Genomic DNA, 21,250 nt, shown 5'->3' with positions numbered 1-21,250 from the left:
CTTATTTGTGCCCAAAAGTAATACAGGAAAGATAAACCAGGAGGAAAAAAAAAGACCAATTACCTATAGTGTGTGTGTGTGTGTGTGTGTGTGTGTGTACAGAAAGTAGTGAAGAAAATGGGACAGTAGAGATGATAAATGAGTGACACTTCTCTGGGTTTATCTTGTATAGCTCTGACTCTTTGAACCACGATAATGCTTGCATGACCAAAAAGTAAAAGAATAATTACAGTTATTAATTTGAATTAGTTTGTGTGTGTGCATGTACATGCATGTGTGTGTACTGGAATACATATAATGAATTAACCTAACTGTATTTCAGACATAATCTTGCAGAGGGGTGGAAAAGCAAAGAGCTATGTAACTTTAAAAGACAATATTTTTTTGTTTAGGGGCACCTGGGTGGCTCAGTCGGTTAAGCCTCTGACTTGGCCTCAGGTCATGATCTCACAGTTCATGGGTTCCAGCCCTGTGTCAGGCTCTATGCTGACAGCTTAGAGCCTGGGCCTGCTTCAGATTCTGTGTCATCCTCTCTCTGCCCCTCCCCCACTCATGCTCGTGCTCTCTCTCTCTCTCTCTCTCTCTCTCAAAAATGAGTAAACATTAAAAATAATAATAAAAGGTAGTATTTTGTTTATATACTTAAGGTGAAAGGAAAAAAGAACTACTCACAAAGGATGTGCTATAGTTAGTGACTTTGCTTTGGACATATGTGTAGGTTAGCAGCTCTGGAACTACTATATGTGTATACTAGGACCAAGCCAGTAAGTAAATAAACTGGTTGTTGAGAGCCAGGTTCCTCACTGGCAGAGAAAGAAGCTACAAACCAGGGAAAAGGGAAGGCTAGAATGAACACTGTGGTGATGGGTTCAACTGAGAGGTATTAGTATAAATTTGTGGTTTTACATACATATAATTAGATGGATAGATAAAAAAATATATACATGTTTGTGTAGATATGGGTTAATATATATTTCTCCTAAGTAGCAATACACGTTACCTTTCATCAAATTTTAGTTTTTAAGTATTCTTCAATAAAGGAAAAAGGGATCCTTGGTTGATTCCGAGGTTGAGGTAGAGAAAATACAAGATGGGTTTGGAATCTCTTTCTGGTGCCAGATGTTAGGAAGTGTTGAAAAAATGATAGCATGTCAGAAAGACACAGGACCTACCTTGTAGGTGCTTTTGGCCAAAACTGGGGCTAATTTGAACCAAAATATGATACTATTTAATTATAATCCTAATCCATAGAATCAAATAAATATCCGTGTATCTGATATAAATAATTGAATAATAAAATGGGAGAAGGGACAGCTCTCTTGCAGTAGAATTTCAATCAACAAATAAAGAAGGAATGAGGGAAATAAAAAATCACCTATAGCAATCATGGTAATAATAATTGCAGCCAAGAACCATTGATGGATGCTAAAATTAGGGGACAAAATATGATAAATAATATATTTGCATAGTCTCAAGTACCTCCCCACAAGATATTAATTACAAAGAGAAAGATAGTGACTTTATAATGGAGAAATTTGGCAGACACCATGGTAACCAAAAGATCAAGGTTTACATGATCATTTATAAGACCTATTGGCGTCATGTACCTCCTGGTGCGATGCACTGAGAAGGGTGCAGTACCACTTCTGTGGTATTCTTGCAAAATGCATAAAATCAACCTAATCATGAGAAAACATCAGATAGATTGATGTTATAGAGACATTCCATGAACAAAACCTGATTTTAAAAAAGTCAGAGTCATAAAAGATAAGGAACAGTGAAGGAACTGTCATAGACCTGAGATGAGAAGGGATAAGTCACCTAAAAATGCAATATGGGGTCTTTGGATCCTGGACAGAAAGAAAAAAAAACAGTGGAAAAATTGGTAAAATTTGAATAAATTTTATAGATTAGTTAATTGTATTAAGAATATTAATTTCTTTGTTTTGATAGTTATAGTATAATGAAATAAGTTGTTAATATTTGGGAAAGCTGTGTGAAGGGTATGCAAGAACTGTCTGTGCTATTTTGGAGCTTTTTAAAAACCTAAATGTATTTCAAAAGTTGAAAATTAGTTCTCAGTTGATCAGACTCAGACGTTGGTTTCCTAGAGTAGGTCTAAAACATTCAAGAAGGGAATTATTGAGGGGAAATGATAATAATATAAAATCAGAAAGAATGCATTGTTAATTTTTAAAGAAGGGGTAGGTTGAAACTATCTTTCAAATCATAAGGGAAAATAACTGTTACATTTAAATGAAAACAGGTGGAAAGGGAGAGCAAGAGAAAAGAGTAAAATACTAAGTTCTCAAGTTGAAAAGGGACATAAAATAGGTGTAAATGTGACCGATTTGAAGGATTTATTTTGAAAGGCAAAGTTCAGCTGGCCTGAAGAAATTGGTTTCTATATTTTTAAAAATACTGTCTTGTCATCTCTCTTATTGAAGTGGACAACACTAAATAAAAATAAAGACCAGTGTTTGTTTGATAAAATTCCAAAGATGGCTACTGGATCCCAGAAACCACATGATGTTTTAAAGATGTCAAAGTTTGGCCTTTATTCATGGCAGTGGGCTGTGAATGTTCACCTTTAGCTCTGGGTCTGTAATTAGATCACAGAGTTCATTTTTATTGTTTAAATTTCATTTCTCCGTTACCACCCAATTGTGTAGGTAAAGCAGGTTTTATCACACTTTTCAAGTTCCTCACTTTTAATTCTATTCCTACCACGCTAGATTAAATTTAAGGGTCACCCAAGTCAGGAGCCACTGACCTTTGCCTTCTTAATGGTTCTCACCATTAATACTTGACCCTAAAAGCTATGTATACAATAAACTATATTTATAGGTGTGGAGGGAAGGGAAAAGCAGAAACAGAATGAGCTGGGTGATTATTTATTTTGCCATGCTCTTCTGAGATTAGGAATGTTCACACAGTCTACACTTGAGCTGATGAACTTGGACTGGCTGCCTTTTATGGTGTCTGAACAGAATGTTAGGATGGAATTACATTTGAGGGTTAATACTCAAAATGACACCCTTAGCTTGTTTCAACCACTCAGAGATTGCTAATACTTTACCTTCATTAGGTTCGAACTTGAGATCTCTCTTTCTGTTTTGTTTTTGGTTTTGTTTTGCATATGGAAGAAGGAAAATAAAGGACACATATTACATGTAAGATTATCCTCTCAGAACAAAAGGTTGAAATGGTTTATTTTCAAAGATTAGAATTGTGGAAACTGAGAACATTATATAGGAATTTTGTGAAATATCTGTCATTATTCTGTCTGATGGAAGAGAACAAAAATGAAAAGTTTTTATGGATTGAAATCCCTAGGATTTTGTTCTCATAAACTTTCCCCACCTAGTAGTTTCTAGAGTTATTTTTTTTTCTTACATTTTGGGTGAATTAAGTGATTTTGTTTGCTGCTTTTGCTTTGTTTTCTTCTTCTTAACTCTTCTTAACATATCTACATATCTAGTTTCCAGGACATTTGTTATTTGTATGATCAATTAGAAGCCGTTAACTTTTTTTTTTTTTTTTTTTTTTTTTTGTAAGCACAGCATCTGAGCTGGGCAAGGGGATTCAATTCCTAGGAACAGAACTTTTAGAGCATCCAGGCTGACTATCATTTTTAGATTTACAGAAAACTTGGCTTTCAATGGCCTGTGTGAGGTTGTGTGTGCACACATGTACACTTGAAATAGTGCATTATTAGGAGTTGCTTAAAAATACACACATGCAAATATTGTGAGAAGGGACAAAGTTCATTATTGATTTACACACAGGAGAATACTACTTCCCAACTGTTAAAACCTTCTGGGGAATGACTAGACAAAATCTTTTCTTAAGCCTGGGATAATTATTTTGGTAATATACTAGCTATCCGAAAGGAATGTATGGTGATTAAGGCAAAGAATTTCTCTTTGCCTCAGATTGACAGAGAGACCTGGACTTATAAAATACTCTATTTCCTCCATTAATTGTGTCCGTGTGGAGTTGTAACCAAGTAGCTGAAACAAATAAAACTTAAGTAATATTGTTTCCTTTTAAAATATTTCACTTAATTTGTGGAAAAGGTTTGAACTCATTAAACATGCACAATTTCCCACCCCCTCTCCAGCAAGTTCCTCCCTCCCCAACCTTATCCTTCTTTTGAAACATTCCAGCAATGCCCATAGCAACACCATCCCTCTTCCCAGTGGAGGAGGCTCCTTTAGCCACCCTCTAATTGAGGACTATAGGTGGAAAGGAAAGCAGAGTGCACAGTTAGGTTGGGGCCCTTACAAACCTCTCTTCTTTTACTGGAACTGAAGGTAATAGTTGATTCTTTCTTACTGTAGTCTTCATAATAATTCTCATCTTTATATGCTTCTGAATAATTCACTTTGGTGAGAATTCCTAATGCTTTGAGTAGGATTCTTTATACAAAAGGATGAGGTGGTTTTATGAGGATATATTTCCCTACAAAGTAAAGTAGGAAATCAGTGGATTAGTATAGAAAAGCTTTGAGGCAGGCAGAGGAAAAACTAGAAAGTTTGTGTGTTTGTGTGTGTGTGTTTAAGTGGAAGGTTTGGACATTGCCTTATGCTGGTTTATTGTCTCTGTCCATTCCCTAGAGTTGAAAGCACACCAGAGTTAACATATATAGAAGCCTACTCAGAAACAAATCCCCTCATATCACATATACATGGAGCAAAAGCTTTCTACTTCCTTCTTTTTCTTTCCCATTTTGTGAGAGAAGCCACAGAAATGGGTAATTACTGCCGCTCTTATTGTGGACACAAAAGTATACTGTCAGATGAAATGGTAAAGGCCAGTTTTAGCAATTATTTTCCTTCCATCTTTTGTCTACTGTGTACAGCCAAACTAAGTGATGAGACATGCACTTTTCTAGGAACTTTTGGCAGTGTCATTTAGACAAAAGCAAGCTAAGAAACCTTCATGTGGATGGAATTACCTTTGGGTTTTATAAATTTTAGTTGGAGATTATTTAATAATATATTTCTTAAATATCAATCTAAATATATTTTCAGCTCCATAAAATATCAATATTATGATGCATTCATCTTTTCCTTTCATGCAATTCCCTTAATAATTGAATTCATTTCATCATTTTGATTCACTGACATGTGAGATCAGTTCTTCATTTATTCTCTTGTAAGGATCAGCATCAAGAATTTGCCCCAAGCGCCTCCTGGAGGAGTCAGGACTTTGAATTTAATGAGTCAGATTTTTCTGTCAAGCTGAGTCAAACTTTATTTTTGTCCATCACCACTAGGAAGTGTAGAGCTGTGGTACAGTCCTATGGGCTTAGGATGGGTTTATGGATGCATGGAAAATAATAAATACTATTAACTTTCAATGTGATTCACTTCTAAATTTGAAATTTTTTTCTCTCTAATGTCTCTAATGTGAGGGAACAATATAGCTATAAATGTATTATAGACAGTGCATACTGAATGAATCTATTTTAAGTGTATAATTGTCCCTCTTTGTGGTAACATTATAATTTAAATTCACAGAGAACAAGCAAGTAGACTGTGTTAGATAGTTCAAGATTTCTTTATTCAGTGAACAGCTGAATTTCTCAACTGGAAGTATTTTAGCCGTCTGTATGGCCAGAATTTAAGAAAATATAAGATTTTGAATTAGAGGATATTATTTTGATTATTTCAAAAGGAATCTTTGCAAGAATATTCACTATTATTTCATTTTATTTTGGTAAAATATAAAAGATTTATTGCATTAACCATTTTTATGTGTACAATTTAGTAGGATTAAGGTACATTCACAGTGTTGTATAATCAACACCACTATCCATTCCCAGAACTTTTAATGGACGCTCTGTACCATTAGGCAATAACTCCTTATACCTATACTCCCCACTTGCTGGCAACCACCATTCTACTTTTTCTGCCTATGAATTTTCCCATTCTAGGTATCTCATATAAGTGGAATCATACAGTATTTGTCCCTTTATGTCTGGACTGTTTGCTTGTCATACTATTTGCAAAGCTCATTCATGTTTTACTTTGTATCAGAACTTTATTCCTTTTATGGCTATATAATATTCCATTCCATAATATTCCATTATATATGATATAATGATCCATATATATGATATATGGATGGATATGTGTATATGTATTTTATATATTTCCTATATAATATTATATAGGATATATATATATCATATATACGTATATATGATATATATATATATATATATATATCATATATATATATATATATATATATATATATCCATCCCACATTCTTTAATCTGTTTGTCTGTAGACAGGCATTTGGGTTGTTTTTACCTTTTGGCTGTGCTGATATGTGCATTGATGTTTGAATCCCTGTGTTCAATTCTTTTGAGTATACCCAAAAGTGGAATTTCTGTATCATATTGATACTTCTACATTTAATTTTTTGCGGAACCACCAAACTGTTTTCCACAAAAGCCGTATCAATTTATATCCCCAACAGTAAGTGTCCCAATTTCTCCACATCCTCTCCAACACTTACTATTTTCTGTTTATGTTTTCATAATAGCCATTTTAATGGATGTGAAATGGTATCCCATTGTGGTTTTGATTTGCGTTTCCCTAATGACTAGAAATGTTGAGCATCATTTTTTTTTTCTTTTGACTTTGATTTTATTAAAGACATGGGATACAGGAAACAAATATCTATTCTATGGAACAATTTTCAGAATTCACATGAATTTTTCAGATAGGTCTTGAAGAAAATTTACACTGGGACATGGCTTCCAAAATCTTCTCTTAGAGACCCAAACTATTTCTATTCCTTTGCCCTAGATGTATTCAGATGAAAAATTTTATAAGTCCTTCCCTTTGTTTTGAAAGTAATTTCTATTTTTTTCTTCTTTCTTTCTCTTTCTTTCTTTCTTTCTTTCTTTCTTTCTTTCTTTCTTTCTTTCTTTCTTTCTTTCTTTCTTTCTTTCTTTCTTTTTGATTCCCACCCCCCCCCCCCAACTCACCTCCCCTCTGGTAACCATCAGTTTGTTCTCTATAGTTAAGAGTCTGTTTCTTGGTATGTCTCTCTTTCTTTCCTTTGATCATTTGTTTTGCTTCTTAAATTCCACATATGAGTGAAATAATATGGTATTTGTCCTCTTTGACTGACTTATTTCACTTAGCACTGTACTCTCTAGTTCTACCCATGTTGTTGCAAATGGCAAGACTTTATTCTCTTTATGGCTGAATAGTGTTCCTGTGTGTGTGTGTGTGTGTGTGTGTACCACATCTTTATCCATTCATCTACGGATGAACACTTGGGTTGCTTCCATAGTTTGACTATTGTAAATAATGTTGCAGTAAACATAGGGGTGGATGTATCCCTTTGTATTAGTGTTTTTGTATTTTGGGGGTAAATAGCTGTAGTGTGATTCCTGGACCATAGGAGAGTTTTAGTTTTTAATTTTTTGAGGAACTGTTTTCCATACTGTTTTCCACAGTGGTTGTGCCAGTTTGAATTCTCATCAAAGTGCACGAGCGTTCCTTTTTCTCCACATGCTCACCAACACTTGTTGTTTCTTGTGTTTTTGAATTTAGCCACTCTGTGTGAGGTGGTATCTCATTGTAGTTTTGGTTTGATTTCCCTAATCGTGAGTGACATTGAGCATCTTTTCATGTGTCTGTTGCCTATCTAGATGTCTTCTTTGGAGACATGTCTGTTCATGTGTTCTGCCCATTTTTTAATTGTAATAATTGTTTTTTGGGTACTGAGTTGTATCAGTTCTTTATATTTTGGATACCAGCCCTTTATATGACATGCTATTTGCAGATATATTTTCCCATTCAGTAGATTGCTTTTTAGTTTTATTGATTGTCTTTCACTGTGCAGAAACTTTTTATTTTGATGTAGACCCAATAATTTATTTTTGCTTTTATTTCCCCTGCCTCAGGTGACATATATAGAAAAATGTTGCTGCAACTGATGTTGGAGAGATTACTGTCTGTGCTCTCTTCTAGGATTTTTATGGTTTCATGTCTCACATATAGTTCTTTAATCCATTTTGAGTTTATTTTTGCATGGGACTGTCCAGTTTTCCCAACACCATTTGTTGAAGAGACTGTCTTTTTTCCGTTAAGTACTCATTGCTCCTTTGTCAAATATTAATTGACTGTATAATTGTGGATTTATTTCAGGGTTTTCTGTTCAATTCTTTTGATCTACGTGTCTCTTTTTAACTCAGTATTATACTGTTTTAATTAACTACTGCTTTGTAATATATCTTTAAATCTAGAATTGTGACACCTCCGGTTTTATTTTTCATTTTTAAGATTGCTTTGGCTGAGGTCTTTTGTGGTTCTAAACAAATTTTTAGGATTCTTTGTTCTGTGAGAAATGCTGTTGATATTTTGATAGGAATTACATTAAATCTGTAGATTTTGGGGGTAGTGTACACATTTTAACAATACTTGTTCTTCTGACCCATATGGAATGTCTTTCCACTTTTTTTTGCATTGTCTTAAGTTTCTTTCGTTTGATTTTTATAGATTCTAGAGTACAGGTCTTTCACCTCTTTGGTTAAGTTCATTCCTAGATATTTTATTGTTTTTGCTGCAACTGTATATGGGATTGTTTTCTTAATTTTACTTTCTGCTGTTTCATTATTAGCATATAGGACTGCAGTAGATTTCTGTACATTGATTTTGCATCCTGTGACTTTAGTGAATTCATTTATCAATTCTAGTAGTTTTTTGGTGGAGTATTTAGTATTTTCTATATACAGTATTATGTCATCTGCAAATAGTGAAAATTTTACTTCTTCCTTAGGATGCCCTTTATTCCTTTTTCTTGTCTGATTGCTGTGGCTAGGACTTCCAGTACTATGTTGAATAAAAGTGGTTAAAGTGGACATCGTTGTCTTGTTTTTGAGTTTAGGGGAAAAGCTCTCAGTTTTTCCCCATTGAGTATGATGTTGGTTGTCCGTTTTTCATATAAGTCCTTTATTATGTTGTGATATGTTCGCTCTAGACCTACTTTGTTGAGGGTTTTTATTATGACTTGATGTTGTGCTTTGTCAAATGCTTTTTCTGCATCTTTTGGAATGATTCATATAGTTTTTTAGCCTTTATCTTATTGATGTGATGTATCACGCTGTTTTGCAAATAATGAACCACCCTTGCATCCTAGGAATAAATCCCACTGGATCATGTTGTATGATTTTTTAAATTTATTGTTGGATTTAGTTTGATAATATTTTGTTGAGGATTTTTGCATCTATATTCATGAAAGATACTTGCTTGTAGTTCTTATTTTGTGGTGTCTTTATCTAGTTTTGGTATCAGGGTGATGATACTGGCCTCAAAGTGAATTTGGAGGGGTTTTTTCCTCTTGTATTTTTTGGAATAGTTTGAGAAGAATGGGTATTAACTCTTTTTTAAAAAATTTGGTAGAATTTGCCTGTGAAGCCATATGGTCCTGGACTTGTTTTTTGGGGAATTTTTTGATTACTAATATAATGTCATTGCTGCTAACTGATCTGTTCAAATTTTCTATTTCTTCCCGTTTTGGTTTTGGTATGTTTTATGTTTCTAGGTATTTATCCATTTCTGCTAAGTTGTCCAATTTGGTGGCATACAGGTTTTCATAATATTCTGTTATGTTGGTGGTTATTTCTCTTATTTCAACAGTAATTTTATTTGGATATTTTCTCATTAAAAAAATTCTTAATGTTTATTTTTGAGAGAGAGAGAGACAGACAGAGAGAGAGAGAGAGAGAGAGCAGTTAGGGGAGGGGCAGAGAGAGAGGGAGACACAGAATCTGAAGCAGGCCCCAGGCTCCGAACTGTCAACACAGAGCCCGATGCAGGGCTTGAACCCATGAACTGTAAGATCATGACCTGAGCCGAAGTTTAATCAGTTTGGCTTGTTTAATCTCTCTAAATCTCACCTTTCTCATTTGAAAATTGGGATGACAATAGATAACAATAGGCTGTTCTAAAGATTAACTGAATAAACCTAGTGAAGTGATGTGTACAGTTTTCAGCCCCTAAGAAGAATTATTTCATTAGTTAAGCAAGTTAACAATACTTAGGGATGATTGCCAGAATATTGCTGGGTGAAGATCACAACCCCTCAGATGTCAAGAAATGGGTAGTCAGTTTCTATGGTTTAAGACCCCTGATATAATTGAAAATGAGGCAATGCCAATTCAGGATCACAGCAGTTATGGGATGTTTAAATGTTTGTGTTTAACAAATTAACACTTAACACACATAGACATGGACACACACAAACACAACAGTTACATGTGACTTCACTTGCTGATAACATTAAAAGCTTAAACTTACAGACTTTAATGAATGGGAGACGTAGGCCAAGGGCACGCCTTTTGTCCACTACCACCATCCCATGATAATCCCTGGTAATCATAAAAATAAAAGATGATGGGAGTTTAAAGCTCAAAGAAACATGGGTATTATTTAGTTCAGTGATTTTCTACTCTGATACCCAAATTAGAAAACAGATATAAGTAGATTTTCTGTGGTTGAGGTAGGAGAGGATGTGGAGATTTGACCCACTAGCCTCATCTCTAGGAAGCTTTGGAGACCCAAGAATAATACATGGCTTCATAGAACAAGATTAGAAACCTTTGCTTTAGTCTGATTTTATTTTATATGTATTTTCCTCTATCCCATACTCTAAAAAATAGGATTTAGAAAGGAGTAGTGCAGAAAAGTAGAAATTGTGAATTAATGACCATATACATAACATGTGGCCCTAGAGAATAAATTAAAATCAACATTAAAACCCTAAATCACAGAGAATGATCAGTTCTATTGGCTTATGTAAATTTAATTGTAAAGCATGTCTAAAGTCAAAAAAGTCTTAAAGAATCAACACAAAAATACAGAAACACAAGTAGATCTGTATTAACACAATTATTTTAAATAGTTTTAAATTGTTCTTTTTTTTATTTTCTTCTCTTCTCCTTAGCTTCTCTCTCCTTTCTTAATTTCCTCTTCCTCCTCTTTCTGAAAATATTTTTTTTTACAGAACTATACAGGTCAGGCTAGATTTTATTAGCTTTAGCTAAAGGTGGTTGTAACAATAAGGAGCAAAGAGCAAGTAGACTTACCTTCATGCTGTGTAACAGCGTATGTAAATATATAGGATATCATAAGAAATTTTAGAGATCGAGTTATCATAGCAATGACAAACTATACAGATGATGCTCTCCTTAGGCATTTATTCATTTTTGTATGATGAATGGATGCAAGAAGTCATCATTAGAGAACATAATAGTCTCTGATGATGTATTTATGACATGGAAAGATGTCATGTGATGAAGTGTTTACAACATGTAATGAGGTTGTGTAACAGTCTCTTTACAGCTTGCAATTACATTGACTAATTCCTTATAAAAATACTCAACAATATGCTCTCCCTGTGCACGTGTTTGATATCACTACAATTTAGTAACTGACGCCTCTAAACTGCAAAATCAAGCAGCTTGGATGACTCAATACTGTTTCCTATCCAAGGCATATAAAAGATCCTGGGTGTTTAGTTAGTACAGTCCACGAATTGCCTTTTATTGGAGGTGACTAAGGTAACTAATATAATGCATATGTGTCACATGTTCTTATGGGTTGGAGAACTTGAGGGGCACCTTTACACCTGAAATAACCAGTCTTAATATAAGTACTCTTTCATTGTAGCAAAATAAAAAGTATGCACATCTACTCTCTGACATCCAGGGTAGTGTTTACATCTGACCCTCCACTCAGCCCTTAATTTCTCCCTTGTTTTATTTCACTAATTAGTGAGGGATATTACTTAAATGAGGCCCTCCGGATGTTAAATTGGGACAGGAAGCACCTTCTGTATGAAGTTTAGAATAATCTATATTATTAGGGAACTGGGGAGCAAGCGCTGTTCAGGGGCTAAGGGTTTGAGGTACAGAACCTGAAATGAGACCTTAAATCTCCTGCTGGGAAATGAGCTCCAAGATGTAAGTGAGAAAATTCTAGATCCATCCTTCATATGTGTGAGAATATGAATGAAAATGAGGAAATAGGATGATGAATAAAGAGAAATACAATTTAGAAATATCTGCTGAACTCTGATCAGAATATGAATGAGCAGATGAAAAGGATTCTACTTTGAAGGAAATGAATGGTATGCTAGACTGATAGAAATATTAGTCTCAGTGCATTGAACAGAAAGAAGGACAAAGCAGGGTTGAAATGTTTCATTTGTAGAAACTCAAAAAGGTATGTTGTAAAGGCTTATTTTAGAGTAATTTTAGTTGAAATTTCATCATGTCAAAAATACTTGCTTCTTTCATATAGTGAATCCTAACAGGATTTTAGCATTACATAGAATATGGCTAATCCTTTTTGTAATAAGACTAAATAATGTAACATTGACAGGAAGTCAATATGACCAAGTGATATATTCATATCTTGCATTTACATAAGTCTTTATAATTTCCGAAACATTTTCTGTAACTCAGTCAAGCTTCAGAACAATTCAGCACATGGGCTGGAAGAAATGTATTTGTTTGCAATGTCTCAGATAGAAAATAGAAATTAAGACTGTAAGAAGTTAAATGATCAAAGTCTTGGAATGAATTAACGGGAGGTCATGGGCTCTTCTTTCCTCATCCAGAGCTGTTTCTGAGAAAAATCACCATTTCCTCAGGCATGGTAGAGGTACCAAGTGGCCTATGGCCAATGTAACATACCAACTAGAAGCAGTTAACTCCACACAGAGATGCCACTACATGGACTGTTTTGGCTTTTGTTTTTCTCAGCTTGTTCTATGGCCAACAATTAATGTGGAAGCAAAAGAACAGAACTGAAAGAGAATATCTGCCACCAGAATGGTGTGGAAGCTGAGTACTAGGGTTAGGGGCCTGCTAGCTAGGCATGTCCTTTAACATGATTTCACAGAACAGAAACATCTTATTTGCTTCATCACTTCACATAAAGTTTCTTAAGTCTTCACCAGGAAAGAATTTACTTCAGTAATTCCAGAGATGTAATTGTGTTTAGAGAGTTATTATCCTGCTCCTCTGAGTCCTGCTATTTCCTCTAGTTCCTGACCTCCAAAGAACTTCAAAAAGAACTCTACATAAAGAGTAGCAAAGGGATTTGAACAGATAAATTGGATTTGAAGACGAACAAGCTTTGTCAGTGATACATTAGGGAAATTTAGTTGAAATGCTGTGGCTATTATTTTGTTTCTGCTATGAAAAGTTTTATTAAACCATTTTACTTTGGTTAGTTCCAGGAAACTAGGATTCACACAGAAAGGACCATAGAGTGGTCACTGATGGCTTAGTGACACAGTTACCATGATAGATTTTAGTCCGGGTTGTGTGCTACATTCATTTCTGGGTTATAATAATCAGTGGGTGAATTTTGATGGCATCTTGTGGTGAGGTGGGACAATGTCTTAGGTAGGGATGGAAGGAATGCTGGTACTCCAGACTTAGATGTGCAAACCTGATATTCCAGATCACAATAAGGTCAACCATTGGTTTGCTGAGAGGGAATTTTCAATTAGTTTCTTTTCTTCTGTCAACAAGCAATGAGGAGCAATAAGATTTGCTGCTTGACCAGTTATCCCAGCAGTAGGAAAAATGTGGTGGTAGAGAAAACGTAATAGGGAGAAGAGAGAGATAAAATTCAAATAGCATTAACAGTATGTGTGATTAGCAAGGCAATCTAGGGAAAAGATGCACTGATAGGTATGTTGACAAAGCCACATTCTAGAAAATAATTTCTTTCTGGCAGAGACTTGGGCAGATTCTTCCTGATTTTAAATGTCATCTCAAAGATGTGTTTTATCTTCCATATGAATATGGAAATTGGTGGAAGCTGTTTTCCATTTACATTGGAGTAGAAGTAATTTTAAAAAAAATGACATTGACTTTTGACTGTCACCCTCATCTTAAACTTCAGAGGGACATTTAATTTCCTCTTCAAAGTGAACATTCAGTTATGACAACTACAGAGTATCTCACTAACACTGTTACCATATCCAGTAAGCATTCTGGAATTCTGAGTTATGAAGATAACATTTTTTTATAGTTATGCTTATAGCACCTTGAAAAGGAATAAATGTGGCACAACTTTTAACCTGTGGGAGTTATGAGAGTCTCAAAAACAATCCTGCTTAAGATGGTGAAAAGTGGAAAAGAGAGAAAAAGATGACTTGAATTAATAGAAATGACTATTTAAAAAACACAAGATATTTATGATTGGGTATTAATCTGTCCAAAATATTTATTAAGAATCCTTTTACATACCATATGATAGATGCTAATTAAAAATAATTTAAAAACAGGGGTGCCTGGGTGGCTTAGTCAGTTGAGTGTCCCAACTCTTGATTTCAGCTTAGGTCATGATCTCAGGGTCGTGGAATCGAACACTGGGGTGGGCTCCATGCTGAGTGTGGAGTCTGCTTAAGATATTTCTCTCTCTCCCTCTGCCCCTCTCCCTTGCTTGTGCTCTCTGTCTCTAAGATAATAATAATAATAATAAAAAGACACAGGTAAAGTGAGGTTTAAAAATAAATTTAATTGGGGCATCTGGGTGGCTCAGTCACTTAAGTCTTAGAGTCTTGATTTCAACTCAGGTCATGATCTCACAGTTCGTGAGATCGAGCCCCATGTCAGGCTCTGCGCTTATAGCATAGAGCCTGCTTGGGATTCTCTGTCTCCCTCTCTCTCTGCCCCTCCCCAACTCTCACACATGCATTCCTTTTCTCTCTCTCTTTCAAAATAAATAAACATTAAAAAAATAAAAATGATCAAAAACAGTGTTTGAGACTTGCAGCCTATATTGCCATTACATAAGGAGATATGAGTACTTCATTTATTTTTCATTTAACTAGAATGATATTTACCAAGATCCATTTCTTTACCTCTATGATCCCTCCAAAATAAAATTGAATACTGAACGACTTCTATGATTTCTTTGAAGAATACAACCCATAAGTCAGTATTTTTATAATAAACACAAGAAGAGTCTGTTTTGTCTTGACTTGGGAGATTGAAGTGTGCCTCCATGGGTGTAGGTGCTGTTGTGTCATTTTAAATTATTCTCCATTGTCAGGTCCTTTTTCTAAAAGCTTTATTTATTTTGGGGCACCTGGGTGTCTCAATCAGTTAAGCATCCGACTTCAGCACAGGTCATGATCTCATAGTTGGGTTTGAGCCCCACATCGGGCTCTGTGCTGACAGCTCAGAGCCAGGAGCCTGCTTCAAGATTCTGTGTTTCCCTCTCTCTCTGCCAATCTCTCTCTCTCTCAAAAGTAAAACATTAAAGAAAAAAAAGAAAAAAAATTCTTTTGAGAGAAAGAACAAGCGGGGGAGGGACAGAGAGAGGGAGACACAGAATCTGAAGCAGGCTCCAGGCTCTGCACTGAGAGCAGAGAGCCCAGCATGGGGTTCCAACCCACAAATTGTGATATCATGACCTGAGCTGAAGTCAGACGCTTAACTGACTGAACCACCCAGGTGCCCTCCACTGTCAGGTCTTTTGTTCATAACACACTTTATAGTTCCAACAGATAACATCCGTATACTCCTTTACAACAGTATAAAAAATACAAAGTGCTTTTCTCATTACTTTATACTCATGTGTGTTATTATTGTCTTCCCATGGATGAGTAAACTTAGGTTTGAGAAACTAACTTTCTTAAACATTAACAATTAGAAGTTGTTGACCCAGGAATCTATTTATGGTTTTGGAGTCTTTACTACACCTTATTGCATGCATGTGATACAAATGTATTCTACACTTCACATTTTGCTTCAGCTTGCTCTTATTTCTTATTATTCACCCTTTGAAAAATACATCTTTAAGAAATAGATAAAAGCAACATTGGGGTAGAAAGTTTGAGGGACTGAAGAAATAAGTGTCAGAGTTATTTTAACTGAATCTTGAATCAGTGACCTGTACTATGTAGATATTTGCCTTGGAAGAAATTTCAGTTAAAAATTTGTTTTTGACTTTCCATGTCTAGGTATCGAGAATAGGTTGGAGGGTTTTCTTGCTTGCTTTAGTTGTCATAGAATCAATAAAATTGACTTTCATTGTGTTTTTTTTCTTTTATTCTGGAAGGAAAAAAAGAGGAAAGAAAATAAATTATTTGTGTTTCAAAGATAAGAGCTTGGATCTTAGAGCAAATTAAACCTCCAATACTGGTGAAGGAAAGGGGTCTCCTCACCTCTGGTGGAACCTGCTTGTTAGGCTTATTTCCCAACCTCGGGGCATGGCCTCTTGATGTGACCTGCGGGAAGATGAGGGGCAGTGGGAGAGACACAGGCCAGAGGGCAGAGAAATTACACTCTGGCCAGTCCCAGGACAAGAAGTGAAATGAAGCTGTCTAAGTCCAAAGGTCTGACTTTTTACAGGTCACTGAGCCCAGAGCTATTGCAACAAAGAAAATAAGATTCACATTAGGCATGACTTATATATTTTTAATTAAAAAGAAAAGGTAAAAGAAAAAAGAGGCCAGAATCCAGAGTTCTAAGTAGCAGAAATTGTGTGATTTGATTTTTCCTTATAGTTTAAATTGTTCATGCATTATATTTTAATAAAAGTTTAATGCTCAGTTGAGAACTTAGAAGTGTTATTGTCATATTTGGTGTCCATCAGTCCACAAAAATAGTTAAAATATCATTAAGATTTTGCAGGACAACCGAGGCAAACATAGTTTAGAATGATTCCTTGATTTATTTATTGCTTTTGAGGAAGTAGATTCTAATCAGGTAGGTATTACCCTAATAGAAAGGAATATATATCACTGGAGCATGAAAATATATTTTTTGGTTTTCCCGGGATTTATTGCAATAATTAGATTTATCATAATCAATAAAATGTGTGAGCCAAGTTTACTGAAGTGTAAATTTCCCATTGCATGATTTCCCCTGGGAACTTTAATTTTTAATTCAAAAAGAAAAGTGGAAGATTTGTCTTACAGATGCCAGTGAATGTGTGAGGTTAAGGAAAGCAGAAGGGTCCTTACAGAGATCAAAGTTGGGCTTAAAACAATTATCTTCCCATTCCTTCTCACATCCCTTGGCTGACCATTAATTTTCTTGGAGAATGAGATCTTGAAATGGCCCAGTTACAGATCTCTTTCCTTAGATTGCAGAAAGATGTATTGGACAGTAAGATTTGATGATTTTTACTTCATCATCCCCAACAGTCAAGAGCACTCAGGGGTGGAGAATGTTATGATTGGCTTACACTGAACAATACAAGGAAATGAGTCCATGTGTTAGGCTATTGGCATAATTTACAACCATGCATATACCAGTATTTGGAATGAAATGTTAGTCCTTCTGGATTAAAAAGAAAATGAGGTTGGAAGCTCCACTAATGAAGATGAAGACATTTCTTGGCAGTATGTAGATTTTTTGTAATGGTTATATAATGCATGGATTAGATTGATTGTAGAAATAAATATCCCTGTATCTCCACCCTTCCCTGTATCCAAGCTCTTTACAGTATGTACTGGTATCTCCACTCATCAAGAGAGGAATCTGTTTTCTTACCTCTTAAGTCTGGGTTGACTTTGTGACTTGTTTTGGCCAAAAGAATGCAGTGGAGGTGGTGATGGACCAATTGGCCCAATTGGCCAAGCCTAAAGCTTCCAAAGACCTTATGCATTTTCACAAAATAAAGCATTACTTTATTCACGGGGCTTAAGGACCAGAGAGAATTGTAGAGATGTCAAAATAAGGTCATTATGACGTTTCATTGGAGTGCTCATGGAGTCCTATCTTTAAGAACCACATGCACCTTTCCCCACATGCTCACTTCCTGTTCTGGGAACACTCAGTTGATATATCATTAGAACTCGAAGAGATTGTAAAGGTTATCTAATCTAATCGAACACCCTCATTTTACAGATTAGGAAATAGATGGAGAACATTTTTAAGGTTTTCTTAAGTTCACATGGGAAGTGTTGTTTTATTTTGGCTATGTTAGTGCACGTGAGCATTGCACATATGCGTGTGTGTGTGTGTGTGTGTGTGTGTGTGATATGAAGTATGGGATGTTGCTAGATTAAAACAAATATAAAACAAATTGCTAATTCTCTAAGAGTTGATGATCTGGTCTTTCCTAAATTTTGTTGAACATCAGTTGGTATCTTATCTAGAATGCCAAGTCTTAGATACTGGGTCCAACATCCTTCTCTAGCAGTAATGGAAATGGAGAAATATTTTCAAAGGTGTCTTGGTTGCTAATGTCATAGCCCCATCATGCTACTGTGCAGAAGAGTCTAGCGCATAGATTGTACATTCACAGCAGATATGAGTCCAGTAGTACCAGTTTCCATCCACTTCCACTGTGATAAATTATTTTTTATTTCTAATTGTGTTTCCCACTTTTCCATGGAGAACAGGATCAACTGCTTGCCAATCACTATAGGACAGCTCTTCAGATCATAAAACCTTTTTATTTTCCTTTGAATAATCCCTTCTTCAAGTTAAAAAGGATAAGCTGGTCATGTTTTTGTTTTTGTTTTTGTTTCCTTTTGAAGTCACATTCTTGGTAGCATCTCTCTAATGTTGATCTGGGTGGGAATAGCAAGAATTGGGTAAGAATCTGACTTACGCCACGTATACTCAAACAGCTATTTTGCAATTACCATAAGTGCCTTCTAATATGCTGACTTTTTCTTTTTAAAGACCAGAAACATGGCTGAAAAACATTTCACTTATAGAAATATCTTTTAGTTTTATACCTAAAAGATAGATCCAGGACTTTAAGGTGTCATTGAGGGGTGCCTGGGTGGCTCAGTCATTAAGCCTCTGACTTCATCTCAGGTCCTGATCTCGTGGTTCATGGGTTCAAGCCCTGTGTTGGGCTCTGTGCTGACAGTTCAGAACATGGAGCCTACTTCAGATTCTGTGTCTCCCTTTCTTTCTGCCCCTCCCTTTCTCTCTCTCTCTCTTAAAAATAAATAAAAATTTAAATTTAAAAAATTAAAAAAATAAAGATGTCATTGAAATTTTTGTCTAGAATTTCTTTCTCTGTTCTTTTCCCTACCACTATACCTCTTATTTATTGTTAAAATGAAAACTTATAAGCTTTTGATGCTTGCCATCAATTCAAACTCAATGTAAAAGTCATTTTAATTTTTTTGTGCACATAATATTGTAACCAGAGCAGAAAATTCTAAATAGAGCAGTTACCACTTTAATAAACACATTGATTCATTTTTTTCACATCTTGTACTAAAACATGCATAATTTTTGTGATCATGCTTTCATTTAAAAACCTTATAGGGGGGCGGGCGCCTTGGTGGCTCAGTTGGTTAAGTATCTGACTCTTGATTTCAGCTCAGATGATGATCTCAGGGTTGTGGGATTGAGCCCTGTGTCGTACTCTGCACTGAGTGTGAAGCCTGCTTGGAATTCTCTCTTGCTGTCTCTCTGCTCTTCTCCCACTCATGCTTTTTCTGTCTCTCTCAAAATAAATAAATAAATGTTAAAAAATAAAATAAAATCTGATAGAAGAAGAGATGTTTTCCCATTCTGGTGGGGAGTGGGAAGCTAATTATGTTAAATGCCCAATATCCTCAAGTGAAGCAGAATGAGGTTCTTTTTCCAAGAGCCTTTCTCTCAAGGCTCTTACATTGTGTACAGGCCAAGTAGCAAGCTGGCCTCTGTCAAGGGGTTCTAACTTGGCATCCATGAAAAGTTCAGGAGGACTAGGTGCTGGTGAGAGGCACCACTCAGAAATTTGCTGCAGCACAGACCATGGATCCATGGACCCTGATTGACCTCTCCCATAGATCCTAGAATCTTGAACAATGTTATATCATTGATGTTTTACTAAGAAATATGTGAAATAATTTTTTAATGTTTATTTTTGAGAGACAGAGACAGAGCATGAGCGGGGGGAGGGGCAGAGAGAGAGAGAGAGAGAGAGAGAGTGAGAGAGTTAGATACAGAATCTGAAGCAGGATCTAGGCTCTGAGCTGTCAGTGCAGAGCCCAAGATGGAGCCCAAACCCACAAACTATGAGATCATGACCTGAGCTGAAGTCAGATGCTTAACTTACTGAGCCACCCAGGCACCCCTGAAACAATTTTTAACAATATATGCAAGTGAGAGGCAGGATCAGAATGTAAACTGGTAATAATTGAGAAAGAAAAGAAAAGACATGTTGAAAAATCAACGATATGTGTATAATGTAGATTGAAGAATGAGTCCTATTTAATAAAATGTAACTATTTTTCTCCCAAGTGCAAAGCAATTGATCAACAAAGGACAATTCTTCCTGATAAATGTCCAAAAAGAATTATCTGAACAGCTCTCAAAAACCCAATTTTAGGAATAACATAATCACATATGGATGCTTGTTGCCCAAGTGCTTCTTGTATCAACATCACTGGCCTCACCTGGGAGCTTGTTAAAAATTCAGAATCTGCAACCCTTTTGAACCAGAACCAGAACTTTAACAAGATTCTCCTGGGGATTTGTGCACATCACATTAAAGTGTCAGATGGCCTGGACCAGAGCATCCCTAGATTAGACACACTTCTTCCTGACACTTGATTCTCTCAGAGCAATATGGTGATGGATCCTTGATGAAAACCATATTATGAACTTTGTTGGTATGGCTTAATTCAGAGGTAGATGTCAAAGATTATCCATTCACATGAATGGTCTACCTATTCTTCATATAATCTCCACAAGTGTAGCTTCTTACAAGATTTTTTATAATGAATAACAGTGATTTTCTACTTGTATTTTCAGTTAAGGTCCTAGGTTATACTTAGACTTCTTAGGGTCCTGAACATAATGAGGTTCCTGACAGAGACATAAGTGTGTATGGAAGGCCTTTCCTCCCCCATCAGAGAGTTAGCCAGGGCCCAGATTTTTCTTAGAGAAGTGTTTTGCAAACTCTGGGTGGGGAACCATGGATGGTTCATAAAATTAATATTGTGGGTCATATCCAGCATGCAAAAGTAAAACAGAATAACTGATAACAGAAGTAAATGGAGTGAAGAACCGGGGAGTTTTACTTTGTCAAATTTATGTTTCATTTATACATATACATGTATGTGTGTACCCAGTTCCAAAGTAAAATGCAGGGTTGTTTTTTTGGGGGGAGGGAGTTGGTTGGCCACCAGTCAAAAGTTTGAAAAGTAATGCCTTAGAGCATATCTCTGAATACATGCTTATGGAAAAACATACAAGGGAGGTTCACTTTCTACAAAAGGTCAAGAGGAAAAA

The sequence above is a fragment of the Neofelis nebulosa genome, chromosome 9, assembly GCF_028018385.1.
Source record: "Neofelis nebulosa isolate mNeoNeb1 chromosome 9, mNeoNeb1.pri, whole genome shotgun sequence".
NCBI classification, from domain to species: Eukaryota; Metazoa; Chordata; class Mammalia; order Carnivora; family Felidae; genus Neofelis; species Neofelis nebulosa.
The sequence above is the reverse complement of the archived record's forward strand: the minus strand, read 5'-3'. Positions refer to the sequence as shown.